General features: G+C 50.3%; 3 non-coding genes across 3 annotated transcripts; 2 read left to right on the top strand and 1 right to left on the bottom strand.

The window, feature by feature from the left end:
* The first annotated feature begins 11070 nt into the window (after window positions 1-11070).
* On the top strand, window positions 11071-11142 carry TRNAA-UGC (transfer RNA alanine (anticodon UGC)). Its single transcript has one exon. It is a non-coding gene; the product is annotated as a tRNA-Ala (tRNA).
* A 4544-nt stretch (window positions 11143-15686) lies between these two features.
* Window positions 15687-15758, top strand: TRNAQ-UUG (transfer RNA glutamine (anticodon UUG)). Its single transcript has one exon. It is a non-coding gene; the product is annotated as a tRNA-Gln (tRNA).
* A 296-nt stretch (window positions 15759-16054) lies between these two features.
* Window positions 16055-16127, bottom strand: TRNAV-CAC (transfer RNA valine (anticodon CAC)). The gene has a single exon. It is a non-coding gene; the product is annotated as a tRNA-Val (tRNA).
* Window positions 16128-25911: the final 9784 nt, after the last annotated feature.

Here is a 25911-nt window from a genome sequence, read left to right as displayed (position 1 = left end):
ACAGCACAGGTTCAGATGCGTTCCACACTGCACAAGCCCCCTTAGAAAAGGAAAGGATCCACTTTTTAATGTTTGTTTTTAATAGAGAATCAACGTTTTTCTTCTAGATGACCTGATTACATATAATATGAATTAATCCAAATAGACAGAAACACTGGGCTGAACAGTTGTAAAGTTTTTAAAACAATATAGAGCTTTATTTATCATGTTGCTTGCCCCCCATTGTGACGCAGTGACCAGGAGAAATTTGACCTAACATCCTTAATGCATATACAAGCAGGGCTTCAGTATGTTAGACCGCCTTAGGGGTGCCAGATTTGACTTTGCGTGGAAATACAGAAGATAATTCATACAGTCCACTCTTAATCACACCAGTCCCTGAACTACTGTCCTAAAACCATCTTTAGGCAAAGAGGTGACATACATTTCAGTAGCTGTAGATTTTGTTCATCAGATTAGATAGTGAATACAACATGCTTTGCAAGGGACAGTCTGGGAACACAAAGAAGCCCAGGACTTAACTGTAGAATATATTGGCGCAGAAACAATATGTAAAGTGAACTCTCCCAGGCAGAGCTAAGGGATAGAACAAGAACTGAGTCTTGGAAGGGCTGCGTTTGTCCTCTTCCAGTCTCTAATGTTCTGGGAGGGTTGTTTGAGCTGCCGGATGCTCTCCTCGGTTGACACCATTAGATAAATATGGGCATCTTGCACACACTGCTTCATGAAGAATCCCAGCTGGTCAACCATCATCACCAGTGGCTCCATACATAGAGTTTTACTAACGGCTGACTCCTAGGAAACCTAAGCTGGTGTAGGGCTAGAGGAGAGCTGTTACTCCGCACCCTGACCAGTTCAGACAGCTTTGGCCATAAAGAAGATTAACCAGTCCCTCAAGCTCTTTCACTTCCAATACGGGCAGGAGTATGTCAGTCCAAAAGACATTGGGCCTCATTATGAGTTGGCCGGTAACCCGCCTGAGCCACCGGCCGGCTACCAGCAAACTCACCTTACCATTACCGGTGCCTGAAATCCGTGTGTTACCGGGATATTACGGGTGCCAGCAACGGTGGTAAGTTCCCATTCTCGGGAGTCCCATAGGGGCCCCCCAGTTCAGCATGGTGCCCTGGGTCCACCCAGGCCACCCTCCATCCAGGATGCTCCCGGCATCCACAGTGCGCCCAGGCCCATGTCCCCATGGGCCATTGGGATCCTGTCCTGCAACAACAGAAAGTCTGGGTGATCCCGGCAATCTACCAAGATGCTGGCACCCCCAGCACTTGTGATGCTGGCCGTGTGTCCACTGTCGCCCCCCACCAATGGCGACGAGGAAGACGGACCCCTGCAGCACAATCTGTTGCCCGCAGGAGAAAGAAAAGGAAGCAGCACCCACTGCCACAAGAAAAGGAGAGAGTGGATGCCCAGTGACCCACCGGCAGACCCTCCCTGGCCGCAGCCGTGTGTGAAGAGGGTGCTTGTGCAGCCGGAGTGCGGGTCAGCCTGCAGCACTGCGGCATCGGCCATCAAGTGTTTTGCCTGCTCCCGCCGAGGGAGAAAGTGCCCAGCTCCGCGATAGCAGCTCCAAACCAGAACACGCATGAAGCAGCATCCGCTGCAAAAGTAAAATGCAGAAGAGGCGGCATCCGCCGCCGGTCAGAAGAAATGTGCCCCAAGAAGAGAGTAGATGCTAAGGGACCTCTGCCGCCTTACAGAGGGAGAGCGCGATGCTGCAGCGTGGGTGGCGCTACCGTAATCAATAAATAAATCTCCTGCCGGAAAGTGGGAGGAAGTAAGGTGCACACCAGTCTTCAAGAGGTCAGATGTTTCTGTACGGTTTTCGCACTATTCTTTTGCAAAGGACCAGGTGTCTCCTGGAACAGCTACAGCGAAGCAGGGCCTCAAGAATCGGTTGGATGATTATACTTGTGATGAGACAAAAGAGCTGAAAAGCAAGGGTTCAGTGGGTACTATGTAACAGTTTTTAATCTAGAGATCATGCTAGACTCAACAGGGACACATTCCATGGAGCATCGATAAGTGGAGGAGTACCTAAGAAGAGCAATAGAGGCACATAAATCCGCGGATTAATAGCTCATAACTCCACCACTAGTGCAGAGCTACCAAAGCCCAATGATAGAAGAAAGTGAAATTAGAGTGTGTATGTGGTTGTGCAAAGTGCAGACACTAGCCACAGTCTACGCATTTGTACATGCGTACATACATGCATGTGTCTGCTTCCACAGCAAGTGTACTGCAATGAGATCTAGTCGCTCAGAGGCTGTGATGGGCCACTATCCTTGATGTGGTTTGCCCTTATATGCCAGTATCCATACATAAGAACATAGTCCTGCTGACGTTGTCAGTAAAAATGCCATGCCACAATAAGAAAACATGTCACGACTGGCTGCACCCATATATGCCAGTATAGCGATATAGGAACGCTCATCATACTGGCTTTAATTTACCCTTGATGCCAGTAAAAATGCAATGCCATGTCAGAAAATAGCTTCAGGCAGGATGCAACCAAATTAGCTAGTCTAGCCAAGTAATAACACTTACCATTCAGTATAAATCCCTTTTGTTTTCCAGTTCAGTCCACTTTATTTCCTCATGCATTCTTCAATTATGTCCCCACTCTTTTGCCTTCTCATTCTGAATCCTGTCTCCCTGTACTGAAATCTTTTTTTTCTCTGTATCCCTCTGTGCATCTCTATCACATCACAACTCAGATAACTTGGTTGGGGAGGGGGGCGCTGTAGCTCTCATAGAAGATGGCCGCCTGATTGTGAACTCCGCTTCGTGGGGCGCCTTCCTGTTTGAATCCTCCTTTGGTGCCCTATTAAAACCTGGGCCAGCCACCCTATTAAATTGCTGCAGGACCCGGGCGTGTGCTGCTCGAACCCCGCGTCCTGAATCAACCCTATCGCAGAGATCCAGTGCTTTGAAATTAGGCCGGGAGCTGGCGCCGTTCTGCCCCGCTCCTCTGCTCCAGAGTCATTTGGCTTGACTCTGAGGATCCGGGGCCTACTGGGGGGAGGGGCACTGTGCGGTGCGGCGTCACCTTCTCCCCACTCCTCGAGGAACCGTTGCGGCCTGTGCGCAGACACCAGCCCCCTGACTGGACCCCGGGGTGCAACCCCAAATGTAGAGCTGTTGCTCCGCCGCCTCTCCCAGGGCGGCGTGCTGCCTATCAGTGCCTCTTGTGGATCCGGAGAGGAGGCTTCCTGTTCTGGGACCGGATTGCAGGACGCTCCCGCTCCTGGCTACTGCGGTGAGTCCCTTCGGGTCCCACCAGACACTCTGCCCATCCGCACTGTAGTGCTGCCGGTGCTGGCACGCGTCGCCTCCCTCCCTGGACTCACGACCGGAACCTGGACCTTCTGTGCCGGGACCCACTGTGGCTGTCGTCACGCTCCGCTGCCCTGCTACCCTGCCAGACGCACAGGGCCCCCGCTCCTAACGCGACCTGGTGGGCCCTGTCGGGGGGGACACAGACTCCTCGGGCGCCGTCATCTATTAACCCGTGCACCACTTAGGTGTTGGCACACGCTGCCCGCTGCTGGCCCTTGGATTGGGACCTCTTCTCTTGGTGTGGATCCTACTGCTCTCCACCGTAGTGCCTGCATGGGGTATTCGCCGTGGTGATACACCTCCCGCTCATTGCGCCACATATATCAGTTGGGACACCACACAGACCATGGTTAGTGGTGCACCAGGCTGGTCCCCCCTACCGCGGCGCGCAGTGACTGGACCCTCTGCTTTACTTGGATATACTGGGATCGAAGACCCCTGCAGTGACTGTCTCCTCGCTGCCTGGCCGTGGGCGTCCTGCTAACCCCTCTGTGGTCCACCACTGCCTTGCTGGGAGCCTTGGCGGACCTCTCCTCCGACACAGGAAGTGGACTCCCCAGTTTGCTCAACCACATCAGTGCCCATAGCTGCTCCTACTTCCACCCCTGTCACGGCACACTGATCTCCGGTTCTTGGCCTTCACCCGTGATCTTCGGGGCGGTCGACACCAGGGGATCCACTCACTGACCACTCAGTGCCCTCACACCACTGCCGGCCAGGGAGAATCCCCCCGGACCTGCGAACTGGCGGGCAGTGGTGACCAGAGACTCCACATCCTATTACAGCACTACTTTCCACTTCAACCCTGTCGTCCTCTGGGCGCCCGAATGCTCTGAATAGCCTGTCCGACCATCCTCTGTGTCCTGCCCTCTGCCTCCCGACCTGCCTCGACACTCCTGCCGCCCGCCCAGGCCTTCGGGCCCACCCTCCGCCTGGTGCCATGACCAAGGGAGCTGGAAAGAAGCAATGCTCAATTAACATTTTCACAAAAACCCCGTTGGGGCCGGTGGGGGAGGTGTCCGGGTAGGAACCATCTAACCCCTCGACCTCGGACCCGGCAGACGCTCAAAAAATGATGGAATACATCCGGGAGGTGTTCACCACGCTCCACAGAGAGCTTGACGACATGAATGGCACTATATCCTCTATCAAGGCTCATATGGAGAGGACCGACGGCCGGGTTGCCGAGATCGAGACACGAGTGAGTACCACCAAGGATAACTTGAGCTCTCTAAGGGCGGAGGTCTCCACACTTTCTGGCCGTGTCGCCGAGGTTGAGAAAAAGAACGAGGACCTCGAATCACGCTGGAGACGTAACAACCTCCGCATTATCGGAGTACCCGAAGATGGCATAAAGGTACCCATGGAGGATTACTTAGAGTGCACTCTACTAAAATTGTTAGACTCCAAAACTCTCCCCATAGTTCGCGATCGAGAGAGCCCACCGTGCCCTCACTGCAAAGCCCAGACCGGGTGCACCACTACGACCCATTATAGGTAGAGTTCTAAACTTCCGTGACCGTGACGCCCTGCTCAGGCCGGCTAGAGCCAAGGGTGAACTCATTCTGGGCGCTGCCAGGATCCATCTATATCCTGATTTCTCGGTGGCAGTCCAACGTGAACGCAAAACCTTCCTGGCAGTAAAGAGGAGGCTTCGAGACCTGCAGGTCAAATACTCCATGTTATACCCCGCTAAATTGAGCATTGAACATTCCAACCAGGTCTACTTCTTCACAATCCCTGAGGAGGCCTCCAGATTTATCGATGAACATTTCCCCGGCTGACCCCCTTTTGAAACACACATTGTCAATGTTATGTTTATTGGCTGATTGTTCATGATTTGGGACTCCGACTTGGTACAGAAATGTCTACCCGGTGGATGAGCGTGAGAAGGGGCTGTCTTCCGCCTACTCGAGTTTTTCGGTCTATGACATGTATGTTCTGGTCCTTAGGGCTGGCCTCATAATCCCATGGGAGACTCTCGTAGTTATCACTGAACGCCTCTCTGGTTCAATTTCTCTCCGCAGCGCTCATCCACTGTTGCTAGTTTACTCTATTAGTTGCTGTTAAATTCAGTCACCTTCCTGGTCTAGTTGATTGATTAGGGGGCTACTTCCCCCATACGTGAGAAAATTGTTTCTATATTTTGCGATCATGCCCTTTCCACCCAGGTGGAGTCCTACCCGGGTGGCACAAGATGTCATCACTAGGCACCATGCTTATCCTTAAATTGCCTTCCGGTCCGGAGCACCGCCGCCAGGCCAGCTCACAGGCCCCCCGGCGTTGATGCCATTGGTTTGGATTTGGTTGTTTGGGCATGGGGTTGTCATTCCTCTGTTTGTTTGGGGGCGGGACGTCGGAGGGCGTGGGCGTTGTTGGGTTTTATGTTAAAAAAGGCTTGGTATCCACAGGGGAGGTAGAGTATGGGGCAATATTGTTCAGTTATTATTGCAAGGCTGATCAAATGGTGCACCGATCATGGGGAGCACCACCCCGTTAATCCGTCACTTCTAATGACCACCTCTGGACTGTCAACTGAGGATAACTTGACATTCATGAGTTGGAATGTGCGGGGGCTGGGAAACTATAAGAAGATGAAACAACTACAGCTTCAGGCCAAACGCCATTGGGTCAAAATACTGTTTTTACAAGAAACGCACGCCTACACCGAGTATTGTGAAAGATTTGCCAAAATGTGGGGCCCTCAGAGGTACTTTACTAATTATTCTACCCAAAGCCGGGGAGTTATGACTCTAATTCACAGGAGCCTTAAATGTAACCCCATATCTACACAGATCGACCCCCTGGGCAGATATGTGTTAGTCCATGGTAGTCTGCAGAATAAGGAGGTGGTCCTATTAAACATCTATGGATCCAATATCGACGACCTGGAGTTCTATTCACATCTCACGTCTCTCCTTGACAGCTTCCTGCTAACAATAATCCTCTGGGGAGGTGATTTTAATACGATATTTGACGTAGACCTTGACAGATACGGCTCCAGACCTCGCCGACTTTCCAAAGCAGCCTACACTACACTGTCATCTCTCCCCAGTCTTTCCCTGGTGGACGCATGGAGGCTTCTCTATCCCGACTCCCGCTCCTACTCCTTCTACTCTTCGGTGCATGACTCATATTCCTGAATCGATAGATGGCTAGTGTGTGACATACTTATAAGGAACATATCTCACCTATCGATCCTTCCCAGAACCCTCTCTGTTCATTCACCGGTGACTATTACCCTTTGTTGGGGCCCGGATCGTGACCGCAGCAGACACTGGATAATGAAACCTCACTCTCTCCTCGACCCCGTCTTCAGCTCAGAGCTGGAGACCGCCATTGAGGAGTTCTTCGAAATTAACACCAACACAGTGTCCTCACAGGCCACCCTCTGGGAATCTTTCAAAGCTTATATAAGAGGTATTGCCCTGTCTAAGGAGAACAGCATCCTTAAAACAATTCACAGAAATATTGCTGAAAGCAAAGCCATGCTGTCCGCACTGGAAGCTCAATGCTCGCTACACCAAACTCCGGAACTCCTGGCATCAATCGGTACGGAACTTGACACATTCCGTTTTCTTGCGGACCGCGAACTGAGGTTCCTGGACAGCCCGGGACTTGCGAGGAAATACGGCGAGTGTCAACGCCCAGGCCATCTTCTGGCCAGGCTTCTCCACCGAGAATTTGGTGCCCCTCCCATCCCTGGAGTGGAGAGACCCGATGGTACCCTAGCCACGTCCCTGCAAGATATTAACTCTGAATTCCTCTCTTTCTACGAATCCCTATATGCCAATGCAGACAATGTCCCGACAGGGGAGATCTAGTCTTCCCTAGATAAGCTTCCCCTCTCGATCCTCTCCCCTGAGACCATTGGATGTCTCGAGAATCCATTCACCACCGGGGAATTCTTGGATGCCATAGACTCACTCTCATCAGGGAAATCCCCAGGCTCAGATGGCATTCCCGTTGAATTCTATTAACACTTCAAATCACTCCTACTCCCTCGCCTAATGGCCCTCTGGGAGGAATCAGTGGAGGTAGGTCTGTTTCCCCCTTCGCTCTGTGAAGCCACAATAACCGTTTTGCTGAAGCCCGGTAAACCCCCCACTCAATGCTGCTCTTATAGTCCACTCTCGCTTATCAACGGGTACGCCAAATTACTAGCCCTACGCCTTGCCCCCTACATGCCGCATATCATTCACCCCGATCAAGCGGGATTTATTCCGGGACGCTCCACCTCTCTGAACCTGAGGCGTCTCTTCAACATTATAAGCAGGATTAACCCAAATCTGCATGCAGTAGCAGTGGCACTCGATATGCAAAAAGCCTTCGATTCTGTCTCGTGGGAGAATCTCTGGCGGGTTCTTAAAAAATGCAAATTCTGCCCCGCTTCCTTTCCTGGGTCGGGCTGCTGTACTCCAACCCAGTGGCCAGGGTTCGTACTGAGGACCGATGCTCCCCCCTTTTCCAAATAACTAGGGGCACTAGGCAGGGCTGTCCCTTCTCTCCTCTGGTCTTTGCCATAGAGATGGAACCTTTAGCGGACATAGTATCCCTGTATGCTGATGATGCCCTTCTCTTCATCCGTTCCCCCGACACCAATTTGGCTCCGATATTGGAAGATATCCTTTTTGGACAAGTTTCTGGCCTCAAAGTAAATTGCTCTAAATCTACCCTTTTGCCGCTCACTGCCTGCACACGCCCCCCTCCTGATACCCAGCGATTCACATGGGCCCAGTCAAGCTTTACCTACCTGGGCATAGTAGTGTCTCGCCGATTCGAACAGGTTTTTGAAGAGAACTACCAAAAATACCTCACTAGCCTTACGACAAAAGTCGCTGGAGTAGGCTCCCGATCTCACTTGCCGGCAGGATAGGGATACTAAAAATGGTAGTATTACCCCAGCTTCTGTACAGGTTCGCCAATATCCCCCAGTGGCCGAGCGGCTGGTTCTTCCGGGTGCTGACTCGTACCCTTAATACCTTTCTTTGGCACTCAGACATGGTCCGGCTTAAACTCAAGACCTTGACCATCCCGATGGAGGTTGGCGGCTTCGGTGCTCCTGACTTCCTTAAGTACTGGCTGGTGTCCCAACTCCAATACACTTCACACTTGTTTAAAACATTGGAACCCCCACCTCATGTCAGACTCGAAAAGCTATCGATCAGCGATCGTGATATTTGCTCCCTGGTTATCACGCCCATGCCGAGGGTATTAGACTCACTTGACCCGGCGGCCTCTACTTCTCTGGCCCTATCTAAAACATGGTAATTACTAGGCATCGCCCACCCCTTTCATGGTAACTTTCCACTTTGGAACTTCCTCCCGGAGGTCCCACATGTACCTCCCGTCATCGTTCGCCGGTGGGCAGAGCCTGGATATGAACAACTATGGGACTTCTTCGAACAGGGTAACTTCATAGAGTGGCCAGATCTTCCACTGTCCTTGAAGCGGAGACCATCCGCTTGGCTTCAGTAGTCACCCCTCCGGAAAATCCTTAAACACAAATACCCCAGTTTCCCAGTGCTGCCACCTGATGAACCTGCAGTTACGGAGCTTACCTCTCCCACCCCCATGAGGGGCAAAGTTTCCAGACTCTACACCCTGGTACAGGCTAGATCGGCCCCTACATTTACCAAGTTAAGACATACCTGGGGGGATGACCTTGGTCTCGAAATCACAGATGAACGATGGGCCCGAATGTGTGCATGTATTCATCAGGTATCCTTTAACTCCCGCTTTAAATTGATCCAATTCAAGGTGCACCACAGATACCACTACACCCCGAGCAGACTACACCACATTTCAAATGACTTGTCCCCAAGGTGCCCCAGGTGTGGCTGCGACAACGCTGGCTATATCCACATGATTTGGTCCTGCCCCCGTCTCACTCAATTTTGGAGCGCAGTATGTGCTACTATGTCAGCTATCCTCGATCACCCTATTACCCTATCCCCAATGAGTTGTCTTTTCCATGACTTTTCTGAGCTCCGCTGAGATTCCAAAAACCTGGCTGGACTTTGCATGCCACTTGCTGTACGCTCTATTTTACTCTGCTGGCTTCGGCCTACCACACCCACCCATGCACAGTGGCTCAGGGCGGTCACATGGGCATCGGACACCGAAGAATCCTGGGCTATACAACAGCCAACCCACTAAAGACCCAGAGATGTTTGGTCAAGGTTTCGTTCATACATGGCTCCCATTGATTCTGCCTCGGACTCTACATCTCCAGTCCTCTCCCCCTGCTATTCCCGCACAACCTCCGGAATTGTTCACTCACTGCCCCCACACCCACCTTGGATGTCTGCCACATGTGCACAAACTGGTTTTGAATTTGCTTTATATGTTTGTATTACCTGCATTGCTCTGATTATACTTGTCCTGTATGTAGCTCACCTGTTCCTGTGCTGCCAAGCTAAATAAATAAAAGTAAAAAAATAAATAAAAAAAAGATAACTTGGTGGATGGGACAGAGAGGAAGAGGATGTGGGCAGCGGCAGACCCTAGACGGGCCTGCCACCTCCCCTCACTCACCTAAGTGTGCCAGCACTGAGAGGCAGACACTGTTGCCACCTAGATCCTTTATTACTTTGGGCTATTAGGTGGCACCCACCTATATGCTGAAACTATTGCATTAGAGTCCAGATCGGGGAAAAAGGCATCTGAGGAGGGAACCAAAGCTTGTAAGTGTTGTTTAGTTATTTGCCCACCCATTGACTGCCATGGCCATGTGGCCATTCCCACCCAGTCCTGCCCCTCCAGACCCAAAACTCCTAATTATGGGAACTCTTTGAGTTAACTTTAATCAAGACTTACCATCTAGCTTTGCACTCGAAATGTCTGCCAGTGTTTTTTCAAAGCAGTCTTCTGAGGGCTAATGTCTTAATTGCAGGAGTAAAGTGCCACCGGTGTAATTAAAATGTCGTAACCAAGTCTACATTCACAAGCACCATGCGTGTCCTTCACTGAAGTCTTGATAAAAACATGCATTGACAAAGCCTACTGTGATGGCTTGTGTTTTAAGATTTAAGTATTAGACGTTTGCCGGCACTATTATTAGATACCCAGGTACACACACCATTTTGCTGCTGGTACCATCAGTGGCCAGTTAATACCACTAGGGTGGTGCCTGGCAAGTGCCTTTCCCAGGCCTAGATAAAAGTCCAAACTGTTGGCATTGCCAGTGCTTGTTTAAAAGCAGCAGCACATGGTGCCAAGCAGTCACGTGGTGGTGCTTTGCTATTGGATCGGCCCTCTGTGGCACAACACCAGTGACACATATTCCTGCTAGTGAAGCCAGCTGTAATCCCTGAAAATCGATATTCTGCGGACAGAGATAAAACAGAAGAAAGATTGTGGGAAGTTCGCTCTATACCAGGTGATGAGAATGTGGTGGCAAACGAAAGCCTGACACATTCCTTCTGATTTCTGTGGCGAGGCGAAAGAGGAAACATCCCAAAGTAGAACAGAGATAGAGAATGAAAACAGTTCCCACATACAAAAAACTCCGTGCCGACTCTAACATTAGTGGAACGTTATCGTAAAGGGATGTAGCACAGCCACCAGCAGTCCCTATAGCAGAAACAATCTCGGTCCTGCATCGATTATCACTTTCGATTTCACTGCCGAACCTTTTCTACAAACTAGATTTCATTTGCAGAATTACTGGGCCGAGGGTCGGACGGCACAGATATTACGATGGTGTGTTTTAGGTGAGGGGATGTAGCTCAGTGGTAGAGCGCATGCTTTGCATGTATGAGGCCCCGGGTTCAATCCCCGGCATCTCCAGGTGCATATATTTTTTGGGGTACGCATGAACGCCAACATTTAAAGGATATACTGTTACATCCTCTTTGGGTTTCTGGTAAAGAGGACTATAATTTTATGTCGCATCTCACTACATTGAACATATTCCGTCGCTCACGTTTCAAGACTATCCTTCTTGTGACTAGTTCACATTACCAGACTGGGGCCCTGTCTAGACAACAAACAGCCGGAGCTGCCTCAGCAATACCGCGAATGGGGTTCACAGTAAACAAAACCCCTGGAGAGATGGTGACTGACAAATATAGATAGCATAGAACAAAGTGATCATGGGAAGCAGCAGCAGCAGGCAGGATTGGGCAGGCAAACATTCCACGTGACTTCTCTGAAGTGCCTCGAAGGAGTTCTTTAAAAGGGAAAAATAGAATTCATTAAATGTTTTCTTTAAAAATAGCTGTAAATTATCATAACCTATTCGTTGATGTGTTTTTTTTAAACTTTGTTTCAACGCTCTTAACATGTACATAGTCAAAGTAAAACTGTGCACTTGATTCGCCGCCGTCTGCAAGCAGTAGTACATTCATTTCAGCATACGGCAATACATAACGCCTCACTGTGGCAGTGCACAAGGATCTTATAGCATAGCACAGGCATGTTTTATTGCATGTATGTATTGTGTTTTGTATGGCACAAACCTTGCTGGGGCATAACAGAAAATTTTACATTCGGGGTGACGAAATGACTATTGCTCTGTAGGAGCACAGGGGTGAGTAGTGTCCAAAACACCTACTCAGCCCCAGACTGCTACTAAACCAGCAATGAGCGCAGTCATAAAGGGGAAGCCGACACACCCGACAGGTATACCCCCTATGCCTCTTTTGGTAACTGTGGCAAAGGGCAGTCTAAATTCTTTCTGAGGCGTTTGAGCTGTTACATTTGCACACAAACACCAATAGTATGGTGGTACCAACATGAATAAATGCCCAACCAAGGTTCTACAAAAACAGGAACTTTAGGAAATACGTACAGTGCATACAACAAATTAAAAACAATAAAGACCCACCTCTCTAAAGGAAACGGAGAGAATACACACTATGGGAATAAAGGGGCATTCAGTGTGAAGACAGGGGTGCTGGCCAATGATTTTAGCAGCACATTTCAATGTTCAAGGATATGTCTTTTAAATGGCTAAGAAAGGTGGCTTAAAAGTTACTGAGGTGCCGAGGCAGACAAGGGGGACAAAGATTCTTCAAATGCGCATGTCTATTGTGATTGGGGCTCAGCAGCATCGAGTCAGGCTTATTGGAGCTCTTTCTGGATCGAGTCAGTGTCAAGCCGTTTCAATTGGTGGTCCCACGAGATCATGGGCGCTGAGACAGGTTGAGTCCGCTCGAAGTGCTCAAATGGTACAGTGCAGACTTTTCAAAAATGATTGGCTAGATTGCGCAAGCTGGTCACCCCAAATGTGCCCTTGGGTGGGTTAGATAGTAGAGCTTGCCTCTGCCCTGAAGCCTTCTGTCTTCAGCTCTATGGCAGAGAACTTTGGTATAAACTAACCATTCCCAACACATTTCCAATGAATCCTTCCTCTCCTTCTTCTGAGAATCCAAAGATGAATCAACTGAGGACCACATTTCCTGCCTTTATAAAGGCAACATTCTACAGCAGATTGGCCCAAAACAAGAATGTAGTCAGTGTCCAATCCAGGCTGCTATGACATGTGTACCTTGTCTTCCAATGTCATATATAGAGTGCCTGTGTCTGCAGAGAGTGGGGAGAGGGAAGGATGCGTAGGGAGGCCTGACAGAATCCAAAACAGTAAAACCCCTCTCTTGACCTAAGCCTGATCTCGTGGTACTCTAACTGCACCCACTATCCATGTCTGCATGCTTCAAAATGACTCTGGTGATCGACACCCTAATGTGACAGTGGCTTTGTCATATCAGGGCTGCCGGTGAAACACTCTTTCGCAGGGGACCTCCCGGTAGAGAGTTCCAGTACGCTGATGGGAGGTGTTAACATCTTCAGAGGCATAATAAGAAGAGCTTCCTGGGACAAGGTCCCACATGGATTGCCGGGTGGAGGTCAGAGAGCCGCTACTGGGTGAAGAGTGACCCCCAGAGACAATAATAACCCATCTGGGGGGGAACGATGTGGCACAGCTGGGAAGAAGGCAGCTGCTTAAGGAAATGTGCGCCACGTTCTGGGCATTGAGCGAGGAAGGGGGCGCTTGTGGACTCATATGGCCAGAATCGTGCCCAGATAAATATGGAGGGGTGCAAATTCACACATGGCTGTGGAGAAGTGCCAGAAAAAATGGAATATGGACATGACAAAGTTTTGCAGGGGAGCATGTTTCTCAATGTTTAGGGATGGCCTAATAAATTGGGGTGTACCAGGATACTACGATAAAGATGGGGTTGACCTATCTCAGGTGGGCTCAGACATATTATTGAATTTTAACGACGGATTGAGAGAGCATGGTTTTATTAAAAGAAAAAAAGAAGAAGCAAAGAGGAGGAGGATGGGGGCAGCGAAGGGGCGACAACCCCTTCTGGCCGTTGCGGCCAGTCAAAAGTAGTACAATGTTGAAAAGAGAGCTGATGGCATTAGAATGAGCTGGGTGCTGGAGGACAGAAGTGTTGAAGCACGTACGCTACTGATCGTCTGTGTGGACTTGCATGTTGAATATTAATATTTTGTAAATAATTATGCCTGGGCTTAATTTGTTATGGGCTTCAGGCGAGGATAAATGCCAGGCCAACAGCAGGTTAAAGCTCGGGATGAGGGCATAGCAGCACCCGACGTCATATGTTAGAGAGATGGCACACCCACCCTGAAAGGGGGGCATGAGGGCACCAGGCAATAACATAGTGGAGGGCCAAGGCCCCTCCAACTCCAATTCACAGGGCGGCAAACACAAGGGTCACAAAGCAAAGGTAACCCAGGTGGAGAAAGGCAGCAGGACAGGAAGGGGTGGCTGTCCCGAGGGAGAGGGACTCACGATTGGAAGGGCAAGGTCTTCTTCACACCTTCCAGGTGACTTCAGAGACCCGGGGGCCATTTTGTTTATGTCTTGTCAGCGATGGATGTCACACCAACGATCGAGCAGAGAAACATCCTCTTTACAGAGGAAATGACCATGAGCAATTAGCCCCGTGTTTAGCCTAACACGGCAGGTGGACACATAGGGCTGGAAAAAGAGCAGCCCCCGTTTGCAGTTTCCAGCCCCGGCTGGTGAAAAGAATTAGATAATGTCACTCCCCACAGCCCAAAACCAGAGATACACAATTCGTCCTGAGCGGGAGGTTCAGGAAGGTTGCAGGAGTGAGACCTGGATTTTGGAAACAGTTAAATATTTTCAGCTGCCAGTCCCCAGCCCTGGCCTGCAGGCCCACACCATGTGATCACGGTCCGGCAGGTCTCGCTGGTCTGGGCCTCCTGCATCAGCATGGTGCCCTGGGTCCGCCCAGGCCACCCTCCACCCAGGATGCTCCCGGCATCCACAGTGCCCCCGGCACCTCAAGCCCATGTCCCCATGGGCCATCATGGTCCCGGCCTGCAACAATAGTAAGTTCGGGTGATCCTGGCAAACTACCAAGGTGCTGGCTCCCCCAGCACGTGAGAGGCCGGCAGTGTGTCCACCTGCGGCCCCCCAACAGTTAAGTACATTCCAAATATGTAAATGTCACACATACATAGACTGAAAACTTGGCAGCTGGGCAAGGGGGTGGGGGTGTCCCAAGAATGCTGAATCTCTACTGGAACAAGATGTGGGGCTTTAAGGAGGCTCAGCAGGCATGGTTCAAAGGGAGGCTGGCTCTTTACTGAAACATATGGGGTACGTGCCTGGGATCTTCACTCCGTTTTGAACCAAGCAATGGGTTCTAGTGAGATTGCCTTTGTGCTAGACCAATGGGTGGGCACTGGGGCAGCCTGGTGTACTCGGCAGAAGAGCCAACAACCCAGTCCACCCCAGCAAGAGTCTTTTCAACTATTCCTTACATTATTCCTATTTCATTGTAGTAAGGCCAACACATCATACTGTTGTGTATAATCCACACTCATACAATCATATCAATCTTTCACAAGCTGTAAAATTCGAAATGTTCAGAGACTGTGCTAGATACTAAATTGCCTAATCTCACTTGGAGATATGGTAATTGAGGAGAAAACCCAAGAGTCTTTTCTGAACAGAGCCCAATGCAACAGCCATTTCAAGTCATTTTCCAGAATGGCATCATGACGGCAATGGGGAATTAACATAATTTTCCAGGCCTGTATTCTATGAGTGGTCCAAAGGCAAGAAAGAGTCATGAAATCCCATGCAGGTGAGATGGTAAGGTGCATATGTTAAGGGGTTTCAACCTCTGCTCAGTGCTCCCTGAGGTACTCATTCTCCGTGACAAGCTCTTTACAAAGACATAAGTATAATACAAAGTCCCAATGATTAAGAATTACTGATATCGGGAAAGGGTGCATTAGGCTATCATAAATCTCGTAGTACTGCAGATTTCAGGGCACCTGTGCTTAGCTAAAAATTAGGGGTACCGTGGCACTAAGTGTATGGTTCCATGGTGTAATGGTTAGCACTCTGGACTTTGAATCCAGCGATCCGAGTTCAAATCTCGGTGGAACCTCACATTTTTCACTGAAATGAGACGCTTTTCGGAATCTCAATTTTATTTCCCTTTATTTCATTCATTCCCGCTCCTAGTATTTACAATTCGAATACATCATGAACGAAAGTCGGTCTTAGTTTCGTCTGACTTTATTTTGTTCCGTGTTCTTTACATACTATCACTATAAAAAATGTAATCTGTATTAATTTTGCTACTAAATAGTTTTTAAAATAGTGTTCGTTCATATCACGTTGTGCATATGGACTTCACTATGGAAGATGAAAAGTGAGGATTAAAGAGGCTTTCGCTAAAAGTGTTTCCGCCCGGTTTCGAACCGGGGACCTTTCGCGTGTGAGGCGAACGTGATAACCACTACACTACGGAAACGGAACTGTACGTGTGCTTTTCTTTCCCATTATTATGATAGCGCATGGAAGGGGGTGCTGAAGCACGGCATATCAACACAGTAACATTTTAGCCAGCTGGCTCCTTCCATGCCAGTGAAGTCAGACAGATCATTGTACACTGGATTAAACTTGCGACCAAGATCCCGTTAATATATATGTCTTACTCCATGGACACTCCCCATCTTTTGAAGTTTTAAAGGAATGTATTGTTTCATTTTGAGTGCCCCAAATCAATCCAAAATCCTTTGTAAACGTGGATCTGTCTCCAGTGCTGCATCAACCACCTGTGCCCGCACCTGGCACAGGTGAGTGTCCCTGTATTAGATCACTACCACCACCTATGCACCTCATACCATGCGCCACACACCTGAACGATTTATCAGCAACAGAAGAGATATTGTTTTCCCTGGAAAATGCAATGCCCAGAGAGCCACATGAATTTGAATCACACACCCAAAGAGGACGACACATAGGGGGCCCAGTATGACACAGGGGGCGCAGGATGGCGGCTATAGCACAGCAGTGCACGTGCCAGAGGAAGACAGAGAGAAGCACGTGGATGCGGTGCTTTAAAGACATGCATCCTGTTTGAGCTTCCAGCATCACATAGACTCAATAGACAGCTGTGTGACTGTCTCCCAGGTGTCCTCTGCCATGTGTTGGTTTGGGGCTCTGCCGATGCAATTACCACAGAGCAGCCAGAAGGCACCCCAGTAACTCAGCAGCCCAGGAACGCCATTGGTTGAATGTCATCACTTGTCTCAGAGAAAATGAATATCGTTAGAGGGCTTGAGCATGCGTGTGTGAAGTGTATTTCTGGTTGTGCATATTGTGACCAACCCTACAGATGTATCAACCTGTGACCGATAATGGCATTTTAACGAGTTGGTTGCAAGAGGGTGCCTGGGCAGTATGGCTGTGTGCTGGCCACAGCAGGCCTGAGCAATCTTATGCAAGGGAATTGTCTTTATTATTGTTATTTAGTATTGTGAACACTTTTCCCGCCCAAAAGGAACCAGAGGGCAATTTCCAGAGAAATAGAGAACTGCAACATACACGTACTAAATAATCACAAATACAGTAATTTCTTAATAAATCCAAAACATCCAATTGCAATTCAAGCTGCAGGAGCACTCCTCAAAAAGTCTTTTAAAACATGGTGGACGAGAATTCAGAGTGCACGGTAACAGTGCACAGCACAGGTTCAGATGCGTTCCACACTGCACAAGCCCCCTTAGAAAAGGAAAGGATCCACTTTTTAATGTTTGTTTTTAATAGAGAATCAACGTTTTTCTTCTAGATGACCTGATTACATATAATATGAATTAATCCAAATAGACAGAAACACTGGGCTGAACAGTTGTAAAGTTTTTAAAACAATATAGAGCTTTATTTATCATGTTGCTTGCCCCCCATTGTGACGCAGTGACCAGGAGAAATTTGACCTAACATCCTTAATGCATATACAAGCAGGGCTTCAGTATGTTAGACCGCCTTAGGGGTGCCAGATTTGACTTTGCGTGGAAATACAGAAGATAATTCATACAGTCCACTCTTAATCACACCAGTCCCTGAACTACTGTCCTAAAACCATCTTTAGGCAAAGAGGTGACATACATTTCAGTAGCTGTAGATTTTGTTCATCAGATTAGATAGTGAATACAACATGCTTTGCAAGGGACAGTCTGGGAACACAAAGAAGCCCAGGACTTAACTGTAGAATATATTGGCGCAGAAACAATATGTAAAGTGAACTCTCCCAGGCAGAGCTAAGGGATAGAACAAGAACTGAGTCTTGGAAGGGCTGCGTTTGTCCTCTTCCAGTCTCTAATGTTCTGGGAGGGTTGTTTGAGCTGCCGGATGCTCTCCTCGGTTGACACCATTAGATAAATATGGGCATCTTGCACACACTGCTTCATGAAGAATCCCAGCTGGTCAACCATCATCACCAGTGGCTCCATACATAGAGTTTTACTAACGGCTGACTCCTAGGAAACCTAAGCTGGTGTAGGGCTAGAGGAGAGCTGTTACTCCGCACCCTGACCAGTTCAGACAGCTTTGGCCATAAAGAAGATTAACCAGTCCCTCAAGCTCTTTCACTTCCAATACGGGCAGGAGTATGTCAGTCCAAAAGACATTGGGCCTCATTATGAGTTGGCCGGTAACCCGCCTGAGCCACCGGCCGGCTACCAGCAAACTCACCTTACCATTACCGGTGCCTGAAATCCGTGTGTTACCGGGATATTACGGGTGCCAGCAACGGTGGTAAGTTCCCATTCTCGGGAGTCCCATAGGGGCCCCCCAGTTCAGCATGGTGCCCTGGGTCCACCCAGGCCACCCTCCATCCAGGATGCTCCCGGCATCCACAGTGCGCCCAGGCCCATGTCCCCATGGGCCATTGGGATCCTGTCCTGCAACAACAGAAAGTCTGGGTGATCCCGGCAATCTACCAAGATGCTGGCACCCCCAGCACTTGTGATGCTGGCCGTGTGTCCACTGTCGCCCCCCACCAATGGCGACGAGGAAGACGGACCCCTGCAGCACAATCTGTTGCCCGCAGGAGAAAGAAAAGGAAGCAGCACCCACTGCCACAAGAAAAGGAGAGAGTGGATGCCCAGTGACCCACCGGCAGACCCTCCCTGGCCGCAGCCGTGTGTGAAGAGGGTGCTTGTGCAGCCGGAGTGCGGGTCAGCCTGCAGCACTGCGGCATCGGCCATCAAGTGTTTTGCCTGCTCCCGCCGAGGGAGAAAGTGCCCAGCTCCGCGATAGCAGCTCCAAACCAGAACACGCATGAAGCAGCATCCGCTGCAAAAGTAAAATGCAGAAGAGGCGGCATCCGCCGCCGGTCAGAAGAAATGTGCCCCAAGAAGAGAGTAGATGCTAAGGGACCTCTGCCGCCTTACAGAGGGAGAGCGCGATGCTGCAGCGTGGGTGGCGCTACCGTAATCAATAAATAAATCTCCTGCCGGAAAGTGGGAGGAAGTAAGGTGCACACCAGTCTTCAAGAGGTCAGATGTTTCTGTACGGTTTTCGCACTATTCTTTTGCAAAGGACCAGGTGTCTCCTGGAACAGCTACAGCGAAGCAGGGCCTCAAGAATCGGTTGGATGATTATACTTGTGATGAGACAAAAGAGCTGAAAAGCAAGGGTTCAGTGGGTACTATGTAACAGTTTTTAATCTAGAGATCATGCTAGACTCAACAGGGACACATTCCATGGAGCATCGATAAGTGGAGGAGTACCTAAGAAGAGCAATAGAGGCACATAAATCCGCGGATTAATAGCTCATAACTCCACCACTAGTGCAGAGCTACCAAAGCCCAATGATAGAAGAAAGTGAAATTAGAGTGTGTATGTGGTTGTGCAAAGTGCAGACACTAGCCACAGTCTACGCATTTGTACATGCGTACATACATGCATGTGTCTGCTTCCACAGCAAGTGTACTGCAATGAGATCTAGTCGCTCAGAGGCTGTGATGGGCCACTATCCTTGATGTGGTTTGCCCTTATATGCCAGTATCCATACATAAGAACATAGTCCTGCTGACGTTGTCAGTAAAAATGCCATGCCACAATAAGAAAACATGTCACGACTGGCTGCACCCATATATGCCAGTATAGCGATATAGGAACGCTCATCATACTGGCTTTAATTTACCCTTGATGCCAGTAAAAATGCAATGCCATGTCAGAAAATAGCTTCAGGCAGGATGCAACCAAATTAGCTAGTCTAGCCAAGTAATAACACTTACCATTCAGTATAAATCCCTTTTGTTTTCCAGTTCAGTCCACTTTATTTCCTCATGCATTCTTCAATTATGTCCCCACTCTTTTGCCTTCTCATTCTGAATCCTGTCTCCCTGTACTGAAATCTTTTTTTTCTCTGTATCCCTCTGTGCATCTCTATCACATCACAACTCAGATAACTTGGTTGGGGAGGGGGGCGCTGTAGCTCTCATAGAAGATGGCCGCCTGATTGTGAACTCCGCTTTGTGGGGCGCCTTCCTGTTTGAATCCTCCTTTGGTGCCCTATTAAAACCTGGGCCAGCCACCCTATTAAATTGCTGCAGGACCCGGGCGTGTGCTGCTCGAACCCCGCGTCCTGAATCAACCCTATCGCAGAGATCCAGTGCTTTGAAATTGGGCCGGGAGCTGGCGCCGTTCTGCCCCGCTCCTCTGCTCCAGAGTCATTTGGCTTGACTCTGAGGATCCGGGGCCTACTGGGGGGAGGGGCACTGTGCGGTGCGGCGTCACCTTCTCCCCACTCCTCGAGGAACCGTTGCGGCCTGTGCGCAGACACCAGCCCCCTGACTGGACCCCGGGGTGCAACCCCAAATGTAGAGCTGTTGCTCCGCCGCCTCTCCCAGGGCGGCGTGCTGCCTATCAGTGCCTCTTGTGGATCCGGAGAGGAGGCTTCCTGTTCTGGGACCGGATTGCGGGACGCTCCCGCTCCTGGCTACTGCGGTGAGTCCCTTCGGGTCCCACCAGACACTCTGCCCATCCGCACTGTAGTGCTGCCGGTGCTGGCACGCGTCGCCTCCCTCCCTGGACTCACGACCGGAACCTGGACCTTCTGTGCCGGGACCCACTGTGGCTGTCGTCACGCTCCGCTGCCCTGCTACCCTGCCAGACGCACAGGGCCCCCGCTCCTAACGCGACCTGGTGGGCCCTGTCGGGGGGGACACAGACTCCTCGGGCGCCGTCATCTATTAACCCGTGCACCACTTAGGTGTTGGCACACGCTGCCCGCTGCTGGCCCTTGGATTGGGACCTCTTCTCTTGGTGTGGATCCTACTGCTCTCCACCGTAGTGCCTGCATGGGGTATTCGCCGTGGTGATACACCTCCCGCTCATTGCGCCACATATATCAGTTGGGACACCACACAGACCATGGTTAGTGGTGCACCAGGCTGGTCCCCCCTACCGCGGCGCGCAGTGACTGGACCCTCTGCTTTACTTGGATATACTGGGATCGAAGACCCCTGCAGTGACTGTCTCCTCGCTGCCTGGCCGTGGGCGTCCTGCTAACCCCTCTGTGGTCCACCACTGCCTTGCTGGGAGCCTTGGCGGACCTCTCCTCCGACACAGGAAGTGGACTCCCCAGTTTGCTCAACCACATCAGTGCCCATAGCTGCTCCTACTTCCACCCCTGTCACGGCACACTGATCTCCGGTTCTTGGCCTTCACCCGTGATCTTCGGGGCGGTCGACACCAGGGGATCCACTCACTGACCACTCAGTGCCCTCACACCACTGCCGGCCAGGGAGATCCCCCCCGGACCTGCGAACTGGCGGGCAGTGGTGACCAGAGACTCCACATCCTATTACAGCACTACTTTCCACTTCAACCCTGTCGTCCTCTGGGCGCCCGAATGCTCTGAATAGCCTGTCCGACCATCCTCTGTGTCCTGCCCTCTGCCTCCCGACCTGCCTCGACACTCCTGCCGCCCGCCCAGGCCTTCGGGCCCACCCTCCGCCTGGTGCCATGACCAAGGGAGCTGGAAAGAAGCAATGCTCAATTAACATTTTCACAAAAACCCCGTTGGGGCCGGTGGGGGAGGTGTCCGGGTAGGAACCATCTAACCCCTCGACCTCGGACCCGGCAGACGCTCAAAAAATGATGGAATACATCCGGGAGGTGTTCACCACGCTCCACAGAGAGCTTGACGACATGAATGGCACTATATCCTCTATCAAGGCTCATATGGAGAGGACCGACGGCCGGGTTGCCGAGATCGAGACACGAGTGAGTACCACCAAGGATAACTTGAGCTCTCTAAGGGCGGAGGTCTCCACACTTTCTGGCCGTGTCGCCGAGGTTGAGAAAAAGAACGAGGACCTCGAATCACGCTGGAGACGTAACAACCTCCGCATTATCGGAGTACCCGAAGATGGCATAAAGGTACCCATGGAGGATTACTTAGAGTGCACTCTACTAAAATTGTTAGACTCCAAAACTCTCCCCATAGTTCGCGATCGAGAGAGCCCACCGTGCCCTCACTGCAAAGCCCAGACCGGGTGCACCACTACGACCCATTATAGGTAGAGTTCTAAACTTCCGTGACCGTGACGCCCTGCTCAGGCCGGCTAGAGCCAAGGGTGAACTCATTCTGGGCGCTGCCAGGATCCATCTATATCCTGATTTCTCGGTGGCAGTCCAACGTGAACGCAAAACCTTCCTGGCAGTAAAGAGGAGGCTTCGAGACCTGCAGGTCAAATACTCCATGTTATACCCCGCTAAATTGAGCATTGAACATTCCAACCAGGTCTACTTCTTCACAATCCCTGAGGAGGCCTCCAGATTTATCGATGAACATTTCCCCGGCTGACCCCCTTTTGAAACACACATTGTCAATGTTATGTTTATTGGCTGATTGTTCATGATTTGGGACTCCGACTTGGTACAGAAATGTCTACCCGGTGGATGAGCGTGAGAAGGGGCTGTCTTCCGCCTACTCGAGTTTTTCGGTCTATGACATGTATGTTCTGGTCCTTAGGGCTGGCCTCATAATCCCATGGGAGACTCTCGTAGTTATCACTGAACGCCTCTCTGGTTCAATTTCTCTCCGCAGCGCTCATCCACTGTTGCTAGTTTACTCTATTAGTTGCTGTTAAATTCAGTCACCTTCCTGGTCTAGTTGATTGATTAGGGGGCTACTTCCCCCATACGTGAGAAAATTGTTTCTATATTTTGCGATCATGCCCTTTCCACCCAGGTGGAGTCCTACCCGGGTGGCACAAGATGTCATCACTAGGCACCATGCTTATCCTTAAATTGCCTTCCGGTCCGGAGCACCGCCGCCAGGCCAGCTCACAGGCCCCCCGGCGTTGATGCCATTGGTTTGGATTTGGTTGTTTGGGCATGGGGTTGTCATTCCTCTGTTTGTTTGGGGGCGGGACGTCGGAGGGGGTGGGCGTTGTTGGGTTTTATGTTAAAAAAGGCTTGGTATCCACAGGGGAGGTAGAGTATGGGGCAATATTGTTCAGTTATTATTGCAAGGCTGATCAAATGGTGCACCGATCATGGGGAGCACCACCCCGTTAATCCGTCACTTCTAATGACCACCTCTGGACTGTCAACTGAGGATAACTTGACATTCATGAGTTGGAATGTGCGGGGGCTGGGAAACTATAAGAAGATGAAACAACTACAGCTTCAGGCCAAACGCCATTGGGTCAAAATACTGTTTTTACAAGAAACGCACGCCTACACCGAGTATTGTGAAAGATTTGCCAAAATGTGGGGCCCTCAGAGGTACTTTACTAATTATTCTACCCAAAGCCGGGGAGTTATGACTCTAATTCACAGGAGCCTTAAATTTAACCCCATATCTACACAGATCGACCCCCTGGGCAGATATGTGTTAGTCCATGGTAGTCTGCAGAATAAGGAGGTGGTCCTATTAAACATCTATGGATCCAATATCGACGACCTGGAGTTCTATTCACATCTCACGTCTCTCCTTGACAGCTTCCTGCTAACAATAATCCTCTGGGGAGGTGATTTTAATACGATATTTGACGTAGACCTTGACAGATACGGCTCCAGACCTCGCCGACTTTCCAAAGCAGCCTACACTACACTGTCATCTCTCCCCAGTCTTTCCCTGGTGGACGCATGGAGGCTTCTCTATCCCGACTCCCGCTCCTACTCCTTCTACTCTTCGGTGCATGACTCATATTCCTGAATCGATAGATGGCTAGTGTGTGACATACTTATAAGGAACATATCTCACCTATCGATCCTTCCCAGAACCCTCTCTGTTCATTCACCGGTGACTATTACCCTTTGTTGGGGCCCGGATCGTGACCGCAGCAGACACTGGATAATGAAACCTCACTCTCTCCTCGACCCCGTCTTCAGCTCAGAGCTGGAGACCGCCATTGAGGAGTTCTTCGAAATTAACACCAACACAGTGTCCTCACAGGCCACCCTCTGGGAATCTTTCAAAGCTTATATAAGAGGTATTGCCCTGTCTAAGGAGAACAGCATCCTTAAAACAATTCACAGAAATATTGCTGAAAGCAAAGCCATGCTGTCCGCACTGGAAGCTCAATGCTCGCTACACCAAACTCCGGAACTCCTGGCATCAATCGGTACGGAACTTGACACATTCCGTTTTCTTGCGGACCGCGAACTGAGGTTCCTGGACAGCCCGGGACTTGCGAGGAAATACGGCGAGTGTCAACGCCCAGGCCATCTTCTGGCCAGGCTTCTCCACCGAGAATTTGGTGCCCCTCCCATCCCTGGAGTGGAGAGACCCGATGGTACCCTAGCCACGTCCCTGCAAGATATTAACTCTGAATTCCTCTCTTTCTACGAATCCCTATATGCCAATGCAGACAATGTCCCGACAGGGGAGATCTAGTCTTCCCTAGATAAGCTTCCCCTCTCGATCCTCTCCCCTGAGACCATTGGATGTCTCGAGAATCCATTCACCACCGGGGAATTCTTGGATGCCATAGACTCACTCTCATCAGGGAAATCCCCAGGCTCAGATGGCATTCCCGTTGAATTCTATTAACACTTCAAATCACTCCTACTCCCTCGCCTAATGGCCCTCTGGGAGGAATCAGTGGAGGTAGGTCTGTTTCCCCCTTCGCTCTGTGAAGCCACAATAACCGTTTTGCTGAAGCCCGGTAAACCCCCCACTCAATGCTGCTCTTATAGTCCACTCTCGCTTATCAACGGGTACGCCAAATTACTAGCCCTACGCCTTGCCCCCTACATGCCGCATATCATTCACCCCGATCAAGCGGGATTTATTCCGGGACGCTCCACCTCTCTGAACCTGAGGCGTCTCTTCAACATTATAAGCAGGATTAACCCAAATCTGCATGCAGTAGCAGTGGCACTCGATATGCAAAAAGCCTTCGATTCTGTCTCGTGGGAGAATCTCTGGCGGGTTCTTAAAAAATGCAAATTCTGCCCCGCTTCCTTTCCTGGGTCGGGCTGCTGTACTCCAACCCAGTGGCCAGGGTTCGTACTGAGGACCGATGCTCCCCCCTTTTCCAAATAACTAGGGGCACTAGGCAGGGCTGTCCCTTCTCTCCTCTGGTCTTTGCCATAGAGATGGAACCTTTAGCGGACATAGTATCCCTGTATGCTGATGATGCCCTTCTCTTCATCCGTTCCCCCGACACCAATTTGGCTCCGATATTGGAAGATATCCTTTTTGGACAAGTTTCTGGCCTCAAAGTAAATTGCTCTAAATCTACCCTTTTGCCGCTCACTGCCTGCACACGCCCCCCTCCTGATACCCAGCGATTCACATGGGCCCAGTCAAGCTTTACCTACCTGGGCATAGTAGTGTCTCGCCGATTCGAACAGGTTTTTGAAGAGAACTACCAAAAATACCTCACTAGCCTTACGACAAAAGTCGCTGGAGTAGGCTCCCGATCTCACTTGCCGGCAGGATAGGGATACTAAAAATGGTAGTATTACCCCAGCTTCTGTACAGGTTCGCCAATATCCCCCAGTGGCCGAGCGGCTGGTTCTTCCGGGTGCTGACTCGTACCCTTAATACCTTTCTTTGGCACTCAGACATGGTCCGGCTTAAACTCAAGACCTTGACCATCCCGATGGAGGTTGGCGGCTTCGGTGCTCCTGACTTCCTTAAGTACTGGCTGGTGTCCCAACTCCAATACACTTCACACTTGTTTAAAACATTGGACCCCCCACCTCATGTCAGACTCGAAAAGCTATCGATCAGCGATCGTGATATTTGCTCCCTGGTTATCACGCCCATGCCGAGGGTATTAGAC

The sequence above is a fragment of the Ambystoma mexicanum genome, assembly GCF_040938575.1.
Source record: "Ambystoma mexicanum isolate Mex_15411 chromosome 12 unlocalized genomic scaffold, UKY_AmexF1_1 Mex_chr12_unloc.2, whole genome shotgun sequence".
Lineage (NCBI taxonomy): Eukaryota > Metazoa > Chordata > Amphibia > Caudata > Ambystomatidae > Ambystoma > Ambystoma mexicanum.
This window is presented reverse-complemented; position numbering and strand designations above follow the sequence as displayed.